Below are 11340 nucleotides of genomic sequence, written 5' to 3'. Positions count from 1 at the left end.
TTACAGGTCTATAGTTTATTTTTCCATTCTTGAATTAAGGGAAAACATCATCTGTAAACCAGTCATAGGGAACCCACTTGAAAAAGAATCGCAGAAAATAAGGGCCCAATCCAATTCACATTTTCTCCTAAGTTTTCTCCTAGGTAAATATCACTTTGTGATTAAAACATCTTCTAAGCCACCACTAAGCAAGTAAATAGTAAATGATAGCACTTTTTCACCTACATTTTGCAGTGTGTGTGCAAAAGTTATTTTAAACAGAAGATGAAAAATTAACTCCTAAGAAGACTTAGGAGAAAAAGTGAATTAGATCTGGACCCAAAGTGGCTTGTCGATGACTGAACTCCACTCATTTAATACCCGGGGGTGGATGGCATTTGGGCCAGGTGCCTTGTCTATCTTGATCTTATTTAACCACTTTGCATCCAGACCTTGTTTTCCCCTTATTGACCAGAGCAATTTTGACGTTTTAGCTATGTCCCTTTTTAATCAGCCAGAACTTTATCCCTACTCACGACACCTAAATGATCTAGGTATCGTTTTTTTCAGGACAAACTAGACTTTCATTGGCGGGTATTTTGTCCCTAGACCAAAAAAGTTTTCTATGCATTTTAATGGGAAGAAGAGGGGGAAAATGAAAAAAATGCATTTTTACCTCAGTTTTTATGAATTCCAGCTTAAAAATAAAAAGTGCCACAGAAGATAAAAACATGTCACCAGTATTCTGTCCCCCAGTATAGATAGCAAAATGTGTCCCGAGTATCAGACCCCCCCCCCCACCCCCTATAGCCAGATGTGTCCCCAATATCAGTCACCCCCAGTATAGCCCGATGTGTCCTCTGTTTGGCACCTCCCAGTATAGATAGACAGATGTATCCCCAGGATTACTGCCCCTCATTATAACTAAATGTGTCCCCAGGAATAGTGGTCCCCCATTATAGCCAGATGCGCCCTCAGGATTAGTGGGTGCACCCTGGATTAGGGCCCCCCCACCATTATAGCCAGATCTGCCCCAAGTATAAAATTATGCACATTAAATAAAATTGTATCCCCTCTTACTTTTTCCCTCCCCCCCCCCCCAGCTGCACATTTTACCCCCCACCAGGGGTTCAACAACCCCCATAAGGGCCAGCCAGATGTCCCACCCCTCACCCAGGCAGCCCCCTCGGTGGCCAGATCTGTTAATAAAAAAGGATTAGAAAGCAGCCTGACTCACCTTTTCCTGTTCCAGCGATCAGCCTGCAGCCCAAGCCTCCGATCGCCGCTCTGCACGCAGCCCCCCCCCCCCCCCCCCGCCCATCCCGCACAGGTTTACTGGGAGATATCGGGATAGTAACTATCCGGGTATCTCCCGGTTCCGGATTTGAGCAGCACTACTAATTAATTCCATTTCACCCATAACATAACCAGCAGCTCTTTAAAAAAATATTTGGTGTAGTTCTTTGATGCTCCTGCTGCAGGTGGTGCCCTAGGTAATTGTCTTGTTGCCTTTGTCCAAAAATGGTTCTGCCACCCGGATTTTCCATAGGACACTGTAGGCACATGCCTACAGGCTCCTTATGTAGGAGTAGGCGGCTTCTCCTCCTCAGATCAATGATCCCAGGAGCTTACCGTCTAATCCCTGCCCCATATCACTGACCTCAAACACTTACACCCTAATGCTAGTCTCATGTCACTAAGGATGATATGAGACAGTGATTAGAGTGTTAGATTCTAAGGAAAGTTAGTGACATGAGGCAGGGATTATTGTTCTGAATATTTTTAAGGGGGGGGGTGTGGTGTGTTCAGGGGTGGAGTTTAGGGCGCCAGAATGCCTGTGCCTACAGGCCTCTGAGTTGTAAATCCAGCCCTGCTGCCAACAGTGTCAGACCACACAGAGGGGAAGTTGCAAAACCTTTCAACAATCATTCAATTTCCATTATAAGGATGTTGCACTGTTCAAGACAGAAAGCTAGAGGATGGCTTCAATGTAGTTACTTTATGCTCAGTATATAAAGGGGGGGGATCTCTATTTTTGGAACTCTGGCCATCAGTGGGTGCGGGTGACAATCATCTCATATCTGTGTACTTTCAGTACAGAATTCATTCCAGAGCTCTAGTCAAACATCCATATTGTCATTTGATTAGCTAATCATCTGTTTTGTGAGGTGTGAATGTGTTTTTACACTCTTAAGACAGTGTTAACTATGAAACTATAGATAGCAATAGAGATTAATTATCTGTTGCAGAAATCCCACACCTTTTGGTTATCAAAAGAGAAAGAGAGGTTATGGCTGCCTACAGGTGTGACACTTGATTAAAAGGATTTTTATTTAAATGGCGCCTTTTAAAGATGTAAACTTGACATTGCGCCTTTGATATTTTCTTATTCAATATTTGATTTGCAAATTTGAATTTTTTAACCTGTCGAGAATGTATTGGGGGGAAAAAAATTCAAGTGAGCGTTTATTTTTGTTGAAAACTCATAAACAGCCAGACAATTTATTGTTCACACTGCCCTTATTATCTTTTCCCGAGAAAGAATCCAAAGTTTTGTTGCATAGCAACCAAAAAAATTGGAACCTGACCTACACAACACAACTTAAAATATAAAACTGAAATGTAAAATATAGCACTTTTAAATGGATTAGTGGATACTATACATGCAACCGTGCCTGATCTGTGTAAATAATGACTGTTTTGCTATATGAATCGAGGCAGGCAGTCGGAATGTTTGAATCACACATCTCTCTGAGATTAACAGATAGCAGATTACCTGATTTTCTCTATGCATATTCATGCACCTATCTTGCTCGAAAAGAGTGCATTATTATGTTCAGGTATTCACTGTGATTTTTTTAGAGTAATACTGAAGCTTTGTTGTTAAAGGGTACCCGAGGTGACATATTACCTGATGAGGTAAATGCATATGTGAAGTCCCAATCCTACTTAGAACTAGAGGGTGTTCCTTTTTTTCTCACGGTAAAATTTTAGAATCCAGAATTCTACATGATAGTTTCTCTCCAGTCAGACTGCAGTCAAAGTGTAGGTGAACTCTCCTTGATAACTAGTTAGAGCTGTTAAAACTGTGGGACTGTCACCAGCTGGTCCGTCATTCAAGCAACAGTTTGGGGAACAAGCAATGCACAGAAATTAAAAGGGGGTGGCTGGATGTCTTAAAAAGGAAACAGGCAACACTACCTCAAAAAATGCGATATGTCTCCAAATTGAGAAAATGTGATTAAAGAAAAATTATACTTACAAAGGTAGGCTGCACCAGGAGGCAACCAACCACTTGAAGCAGGTGAAGATGCACAAATCTGACCCCACTCAGATGTGCCAGAAGATACTGGACACGGTCGCTCTCTTAGGAAAGCACACTGGTAATAAGTGTTTCAAAAGAGGGTGAGAAGCACAAAGGGAGGTAAGTGGTATCCAGAGGTGTATAGAACTAAGTTAAAAACAACGAAAATGAAAAAGAGGAGGTGGCTTACCTCAAAATTGACAACTTCAAATAATAATTAAATTTATTATGCACTGGCAACACATTTCGTGGGTTTGAGCTCACTTCCTCAGGCCAGTTGTAATACCAAAACACTCTGTTCAGCCAAACAAAGAGCGCCTTTCTGTCGAGTGCCTCTCTGTTCAGCTAAGCAATAAGAGGTGCTCATTTCTCAGGTAAACAGATTGTTTTAGCACTACAGTTGGTCAGACCCACAAAACGTGTTACCAGTGCATAATACATGTAATTGTTTCAAAAATAATTTGCTAACTGTTGAACATGGATGTATATGCAACATATTTTGGGACTGTGTAACAACTAGTGGCAAAGGAATCAGTACACAGGGAGAGGGGAGAATAGCTTCCACTAAATAACAGCAAATTCTAAATAGCGCTATTAAATAATTAACCAAGAAGAAGAAGCAGAAAAGGAGAAGGCAACACAATGGCCTCAATACACTAAGATCATGCTAGAGATAATAAGGCAAGAGAAAACTTACCTCCACACGTGAGAGAGTTATCTTACCTCTTCATTCCTTAAGTTACCTCTCCTGTAGTTAATTTACCTCCTCTGTAGTTAATTTACCTCCTCTGTAGTTAATTTACCTCCTCTGTAGTTATTTTCACACGCAGTTAATTAACAGCCTGTCTTTAACTCTGGAGTTATTTTAAGGATTGGAGAGTTAATTTAAAGACAGAAGAGTTAACTTTAGGCTTGCCTGAGGTAAAATGTTTCCTGAATACTACATGCCTTATCACCATGGTGACAACTCTAGAAGAGTTATTAAAGACAGGAGATAAGTTTAGTGAATTGAGGCCAATGGCCTCAATTCACGGAGCATTATCAAACGTTTATCAAACACTTTATCAAACGTTTGATAATTTACCTCATGGGTAAAATCTCATTTTGAATTCACTAAGGTGTTATATATTTGTTGAACGTTTTATCGGTAAAACTTTCGATAAATATATAACACCTTAGTGAATTTAAAATGAGATTTTACCCATGAGGTAAATTATCAAACGTTTGATAAAGTGTTTGATAAACGTTTGATAATGCTCCGTGAATTGAGGCCAATGAGTGTAAATGTACCTCAAAATCCACAGATAGTTACTTGAAGAAGACTAAACTGAAAGTTTGGAATGGCCCTCTAAGAGTTGGGACCCACAGGAACTGTTAACCTGTGTGTTGATATTAAAGAGAAACTCCGACCAAGAATTGAACTTTATCCCAATCAGTAGCTGATACCCCCTTTTACATGAGAAATCTATTCTTTTTCACATCAGCGGGCGCTGGATGACTGATATTGTGGTGAAAACCCTCCCACAAGAAACCCTGAGGACCGTGGTACTCCTGGCAGTTTCCTGTCTGTGAACCTTGTTGCATTGTGGGGAATAGCTGTTTACAGCTGTTTCCAAATGCCAAAAAGCATGCAGCAGCTACATCACCTGCCAACAGTAAAAATATCACCATGTAATAAATGTCAGAATGTAAATCAGGGATTTAAAAGATTTTACAATGGGCAACCACTGACTAAATCATTTATACATAATTATTGTAAAAATGAAGCACTTTTTTTAATTACAATATTTTCACCGGAGTCCCTCTTTAAAGCAAACCTGAAGCAAAAAGAACCTCATGATCTAATGAATTGTATGCGTTGTATGGCTAAGGAATAGAACATTAGTAGCAAAGAAAAGAGTCATTTTTATTTTCAGTTGTATAGCCTTTTTTAATAACATTGCATCATTCTGCCACAATTACAATTTTAACAACTTGCCAAGAAAATACTTTTAAGCCACCACCATACAAGAAAATTGTCAGAATAATTTTGATAGTACTTTTCAATGACTTGTTGGTACTTTTTCAATTACAAAGAGCTAAGAAAATATTTTGAATACAAGATGAAAAATTATCTCCTAGGAGAAAACTCAGGAGACAAAGTGAATTGCACATGGGCCACTGGCCAATATGAAATTAACATGTTCTCCTCAGTTTTCTCATAGGAGATAATTATCATCTTCTCTTTAATATAACTTTTCATAATTTTACAATTTAAAAAAGTACCCAAAAGTAGGTAAAAAAGTACTATCAAAATTAGCTTTTCTTGCTTGCTGGTGGCTTAAAGAGAATCTGTATTGTTAAAATCGCACAAAAGTAAACATACCAGTGCGTTAGGGGACATCTCCTATTACCCTCTGACACAATTTCGCCGTTCCTCGCCGCATTAAAAGTGGTTAAAAACAGTTTTAAAAAGTTTGTTTATAAACAAACAAAATGGCCACCAAAACAGGAAGTAGGTTGATGTGCAGTATGTCCACACATACAAAATACTTTCATACACAAGCAGGCTGTATACAGCCTTCCTTTTGAATCTCAAGAGATTATGTGTGTGTTTCTTTCCCCCTGTTCTCATGCACTGAAGTTTCAGGCTGCTTGTTTCTTCCTGCAAACAGCTTTGCCCTTGTCTGTAATTCTTCAGTATGTGAAAGCCCAGCCAGCTCAGAGGACGATTTATCCAGCTTGTAAAAGATAAGAGAGAAGAGAGAAGCTGCTCTAATCCTAAATAACACACAGGCAGTGTGCATACAGGGGCCTGGAAGGGGGAGTTCATAGCAGAACCACAACACTAAAGAACTTGGCAGCCTTCCAGACACAGGCAGACAAGTCTGACAAGAGAGAGACAAGTTGATTTATTACAGAGATGGTGATAGTAGAACGTGCTGCAGTAAGCCAGAACACATTAGAATAGCTTTTTGAACTTGTAGGATGATAAAAAACAGGATGCAATTTTTGTTACGGAGTCTCTTTAAGAGGCATCTATATGTATAATAGGCTATGTGCCTCAACCTTCAAGCAAGAAGAAGAAGTAGCGCCCTGCCCCCAGGGCCGGTCCAAGCAAGAAGAAGGGGCCGGTCCAAGCAAGAAGAAGAAGTAGCGCCCTGCCCCCAGGGGCGGTCCTACACTTGCCGCCGAGCTGGAGGGGGTAGCGGGCAGGAAGAGGGTATTGGGCACAGCGGCGGGGAGGGGGGTCTGACTCCCCTCTCACCTGGGTCCCCCATCTGCGCTCCCCCTCTAGCTTAAGTTCAACAGCAGCCTCCGCTATTAGTAAGAGGCAGTGGACGGGGATGACTCACCTCTTCCGCATTCCAGCGTGCATTCCAAAGTCATCACTTCCTGCAATGCCATCCACTTACAATACAGTGGGCGGCATTGCAGGAAGTGACGACAGTGGAACGCACGCTGGAACGCGGAAGAGGTGAGTCATCCCTGCCAGCTGCCTCTTACTAATAGCGGCGGCAGCTGCTGCTGAGCTTAAAGCGGAACTTCAGCCTAAACAAACATACTGTCATCAAGTTACATTAGTTATGTTAATTAGAATACATAGGTAATATAATCTCTTACCCACCCCGTTTTAAAAGAACAGGCAAATGTTTGTGATTCGTGGGGGCTGCCATCTTTGTCATGGGGGCAGCCATCTTTTTGGTTGAAAGAAGGTGACAAGGAGCAGGAGACACAGTTCCAACTATCCTGTGTCCTGATTACTCCTCCCAGCTGCACACGCTAGGCTTCAAATGTCAAATTCAAAATGTAAAAAAAAAAAAAAAAATTGCACCAAAACAGCAGAACGAGAACAACAAAATCAGAAATCCCATCATGCTTTGCACAGCATCAGGGGGAAAAAGCCCGGGCAGTTTTCCTCTGTGCAGCTAAAAATGAGGCTTGTATAAGAGAAACAAAGTTCTGATGCTGTGAAACTGTTAAAGGAACACAAAGCCTTTTCAGTGCTGCTGAGTCGATTTTTAGTCCGGAGGTTCACTTTAAGCTGGAGGGGGAGCGCAGATGGGGGACTCAGGTAAGGGAGGGGGGTCCGACCCCTCTCCCCGCCGCTGTGCCCAATACCCCATTCCTGCCCGCTACCCTCTTATGCGGTGTATGCTACGCCGCGGGTCCGCTAGTTTTATATACAAGGTGTGAAACTATCACCTAGGAGAAAACTAAGAGTAAAAAGTGAATTGCATATGGGCCACTCTCTTTTAAACTATAAACAAAGCAGAACTAATGACCCTTTTAACTTTCCTGCAGTAAAATCGTATCTCAACTTGTCATCTCTTACTGTTTCTTTGCAGTTCAGAAAACAGGACTGTATTCTACCCAGTGGGTCGAAGAGCCCAGATAAGCTCTTTTGCATGGTTTACAGCTGAAGTTTTGCCTGTACTGGAAAACAATACGGGATTTTTTTTCTTTGCTACTAATGGTCTTTTTCTTAGCTGTACTACACATACAATTCATTATATTATATATTATATCATTATATTATATATTTATTATATCCTAACTTTATTTTAAAGGGGAACTTCAGCCTAAACAAACATACTGTCATTAAGTTACATTAATTATGTTAATTAGAATAGATAGGTAATATAATTTTTTACCCACCCTGTTTTACAAGAACAGGCAAATGTTTGTGATTCATGGGGGCTGCCATCTTTGTCATGGGGGCAGCCATCTTTTTGCTTGAAAGGAGGTGACAAGGAGCAGGAGACACAGTTCCAACTGTCCTGTGTCCTGATCACCCCTCCTAGCTGCACACGCTAGGCTTCAAATGCCAAATTCAAAATGTAAAAAAAAAAGAAATTTGCACCAAAACAGCAGAACGAGAGCAACATCAGAAATTCCATCATGCTTTGCACAGCATCAGGGGAAAAAAGCCCGGGCAGTTTTCTTCTGTGCATCTAAAAATGAGGCTTGGATAAGAGAAACAAAGTTCTGATGCTGTGAAACTGTTAAAGAAACACCAGGCCTTTTCAGTGCTGCTGAGTCGATTTTTAGTCCGGAGGTTCACTTTAACTCCAGGTTTGCTTTAGGCAGGCAAGAAGGCCCATGGACATCATGGAATAAAAGTTTTCTACAATAAGCTGCAAGAAAATCCTTAACAAGCATTGAAAGACTCTGGGTGGCATACCTGTTTACTAGGGATGATCAATGGTATGCAAAGTATTCTGAGTTGATGCCAATTTATGCTAATTTTTATGCAGATATATGCAGTTTCAAAATAGACCAATCAATTTAAACCCAGGTTTAAATTGATTAATCTATTTTCAAGCTGCATATTTTTGCATACAAATTTGCATCTCTTTGATCATCCCCACTGTTTACTACCGTGTTTCCCCAAAAATAAGACACTGTCTTATATTAATTTTTGCTCTAAAAGATTTGCTAGGGCTTATTTTCAAAGGATGTCTTATTTTTGGGCAAACACTGGTAGTTTTCCTATAGAAAATGTACATACTGTATGCCATGTGCAACATACACAGAGCTTGTGGTTTGCAGATATTGGCTCTCAATGACAAGAAATTAATTCTGCTGATCATGTAATTAAGAGTCTATTTCTTGCAGGCTGAGAACTCTGTCAGGCTCCCCAGAGCTATAATAGGATAAGCTGTGTGTGTGTGTCCTGGGAAGAGGTGAAGTGCTGCTGATGTTTATCAAGACAGATTAGGAGGGCTGGCTTCAACAAAAAACACAAATTGCCTGACACATATATAGGACTGAATAGAACTCACATTATACTGCTGCTCTCCTGTATCCAGGCTTTATATTGAGCGTGACTTGCTGGTGTCATGTGGGCTGCTGCCTAGCTAGGGCTTAAATTCGGGGGATGTCTTACATTTCAAGCATTCTTGAAATTCCTGCAAGGTCTTATTCTCAGGGGATGTCTTACTTTAGGGGAAACACAGTATCTGTAATATGTGCTGACATGGATAAAACTAACTACTGACTTACAGTATAAAGGTGACCAAACTTTTACACATTATAGTCCACAGAAGTCGTGTTCAATACTTCACTTGCAAAAAAATTGATAAAATATGTAGTTTGCTGGGGAATGTGGCAATTTTTCACAATCCAATTATATGTAACTGGAGTCTATGTAAATGATACTTTAAATCAGAGAATTAAAAATGTAAGCTCTTCCCCTGTGGTGGTCTCATGTCTTTCCCCAAATAGATCATCAGGGGGGTCTGTATGGCAGATACAGTGTTGAAACCCCTTCCACAGTGTGATGTCAGGACCTATGTCCTGGCGGTTTCCTGTCTGTTAACCTTGTTGCATTGTGGGAAATAACAGCTGGTTCCAACTTCCATGCAACCATTATCTCCCTTTGTGCATATGTAGATCTATTAAAAACAACCTTTTAGCCTCTTGCATTGTTAGGGGGTGTGGTTACAGATAAAGGCAGTTGGTGCTGTCTGTTTTTTTGTCATGCCTGGCAGTATTAAAGTTGTAGGCTGATTGTGGATCAAACATTATGAACAAATTACATAGCAAATATCAATCATTTCTTGATCTCTCTGCTATTTTTTAACTTCTTACTTTCCAATCTATTGATTTATTTTTTTCCCATTTTTACCCAAGGTTTCTCTTTAAAGAAAACCTGAACTGAGAATGAAAAGTCAAAATAAACATACACAAGTCACACTTCCCTTCCATGTAGTCTACTCCTCAGTGTCTTTCTCCTGTCCCGCGTCCTGTTTGTTCACTGTGATCAAGGGAATTTTCCGTCCTCCATTTTGAAAATGGCCATTACCCATAACAGCTTTCTGGTCAGCACACAGTTAAACTGTAACATCGCCTACTTGAGCCATAGGGAAACATAGACATTACCTGGTACATCAGTTTTCCTCTCAGCTATAACTGACAGCAACTGATATTTTACTGACAGCAACTGATATATTTCAGATCTGACAAAATATTGTCAGAACTGGAAGGGATTATTGTCAGAAGAAAATGGTGAGCTTCTGAGAGGAACTGATGGCAAGGTAACTATGTAATGTTCATTTGAAGTTACCTCATGTGTTCATTTTAAATATTTTTACTCAGTACAGGTTCTCTTTAAGTCATATGATGTTGCTACTGCCATCTATAGCTGTATTCTTTTTACTATCTCTGTCACACACCATGCCAAGTGTCTCTGTTTGCCCTTTTACCCTGTTTATTTGTTACTGCATGTGTTTCCTGAAAGTGTCTCCTTTCAAGGATCATCACTGATAGTAATGGCATATAAAAACATTACATCTATGAGCTCTGAACCTTTCTTGATGTTGACTATCCAATGCAGATGTTTATTCACACTCACATTAATTCCATTTTAAACTGTGTAAATGATAAACACATTTTATCTACATGCTTTTCAGTCTTCACGCAATCTTATTTTAATTGTGGTGAAGTTTGTTGGTATTAAAGGGGAGGTCCAAGCAAAATAAAAAAAATGAGTTTCACTTACCTGGGGCTTCTACCAGCCCCATGCAGCCATCCTGTGCCCTCGTAGTCACTGACTGCTGCTCCAGTCCCTCGCTGGCAGCTTGCCGACCTCGGAGGTCGGCGGGCCGCATTGCGTACATTTTTATGCATTCCCGCTAGTGCAGGGACATTAACACATACATTTTTACGCATCACTGGTTCAATGCGTAAAAATGTACACATTAAACCATTAACGCGTAAAAACGTATGTGTTAATGTTCCTGCACTAGCGGGAACGCGTAAAAATGTACTCAATGCGGCCCGCCGACCTCCGAGGTCGGCAAGCTGCCAGCGGGGGACTGGAGCAGCAGTCAGTGACTACGAGGGCACAGGATGGCTGCATGGGGCTGGTAGAAGCCCCAGGTAAGTGAAACTCATTTTTTTATTTTGCTTGGACCTTCCCTTTAAAGAGGAACTCCAGTGAAAATAATGTAATGGAAAAAATTGCTTAATTTTTCAGTGTTTGCCCATAAAATCTTTCTTCTACCTGATTTACATTCTGACATTTATAACATGATCACATCTTTACTGCTGGCAGGTGATTTCTGTGGAAAGAG

This window comes from Hyperolius riggenbachi, chromosome 5 (genome assembly GCF_040937935.1).
Source record: "Hyperolius riggenbachi isolate aHypRig1 chromosome 5, aHypRig1.pri, whole genome shotgun sequence".
NCBI lineage: Eukaryota > Metazoa > Chordata > Amphibia > Anura > Hyperoliidae > Hyperolius > Hyperolius riggenbachi.
Note: the sequence above shows the minus strand (reverse complement) of the source record.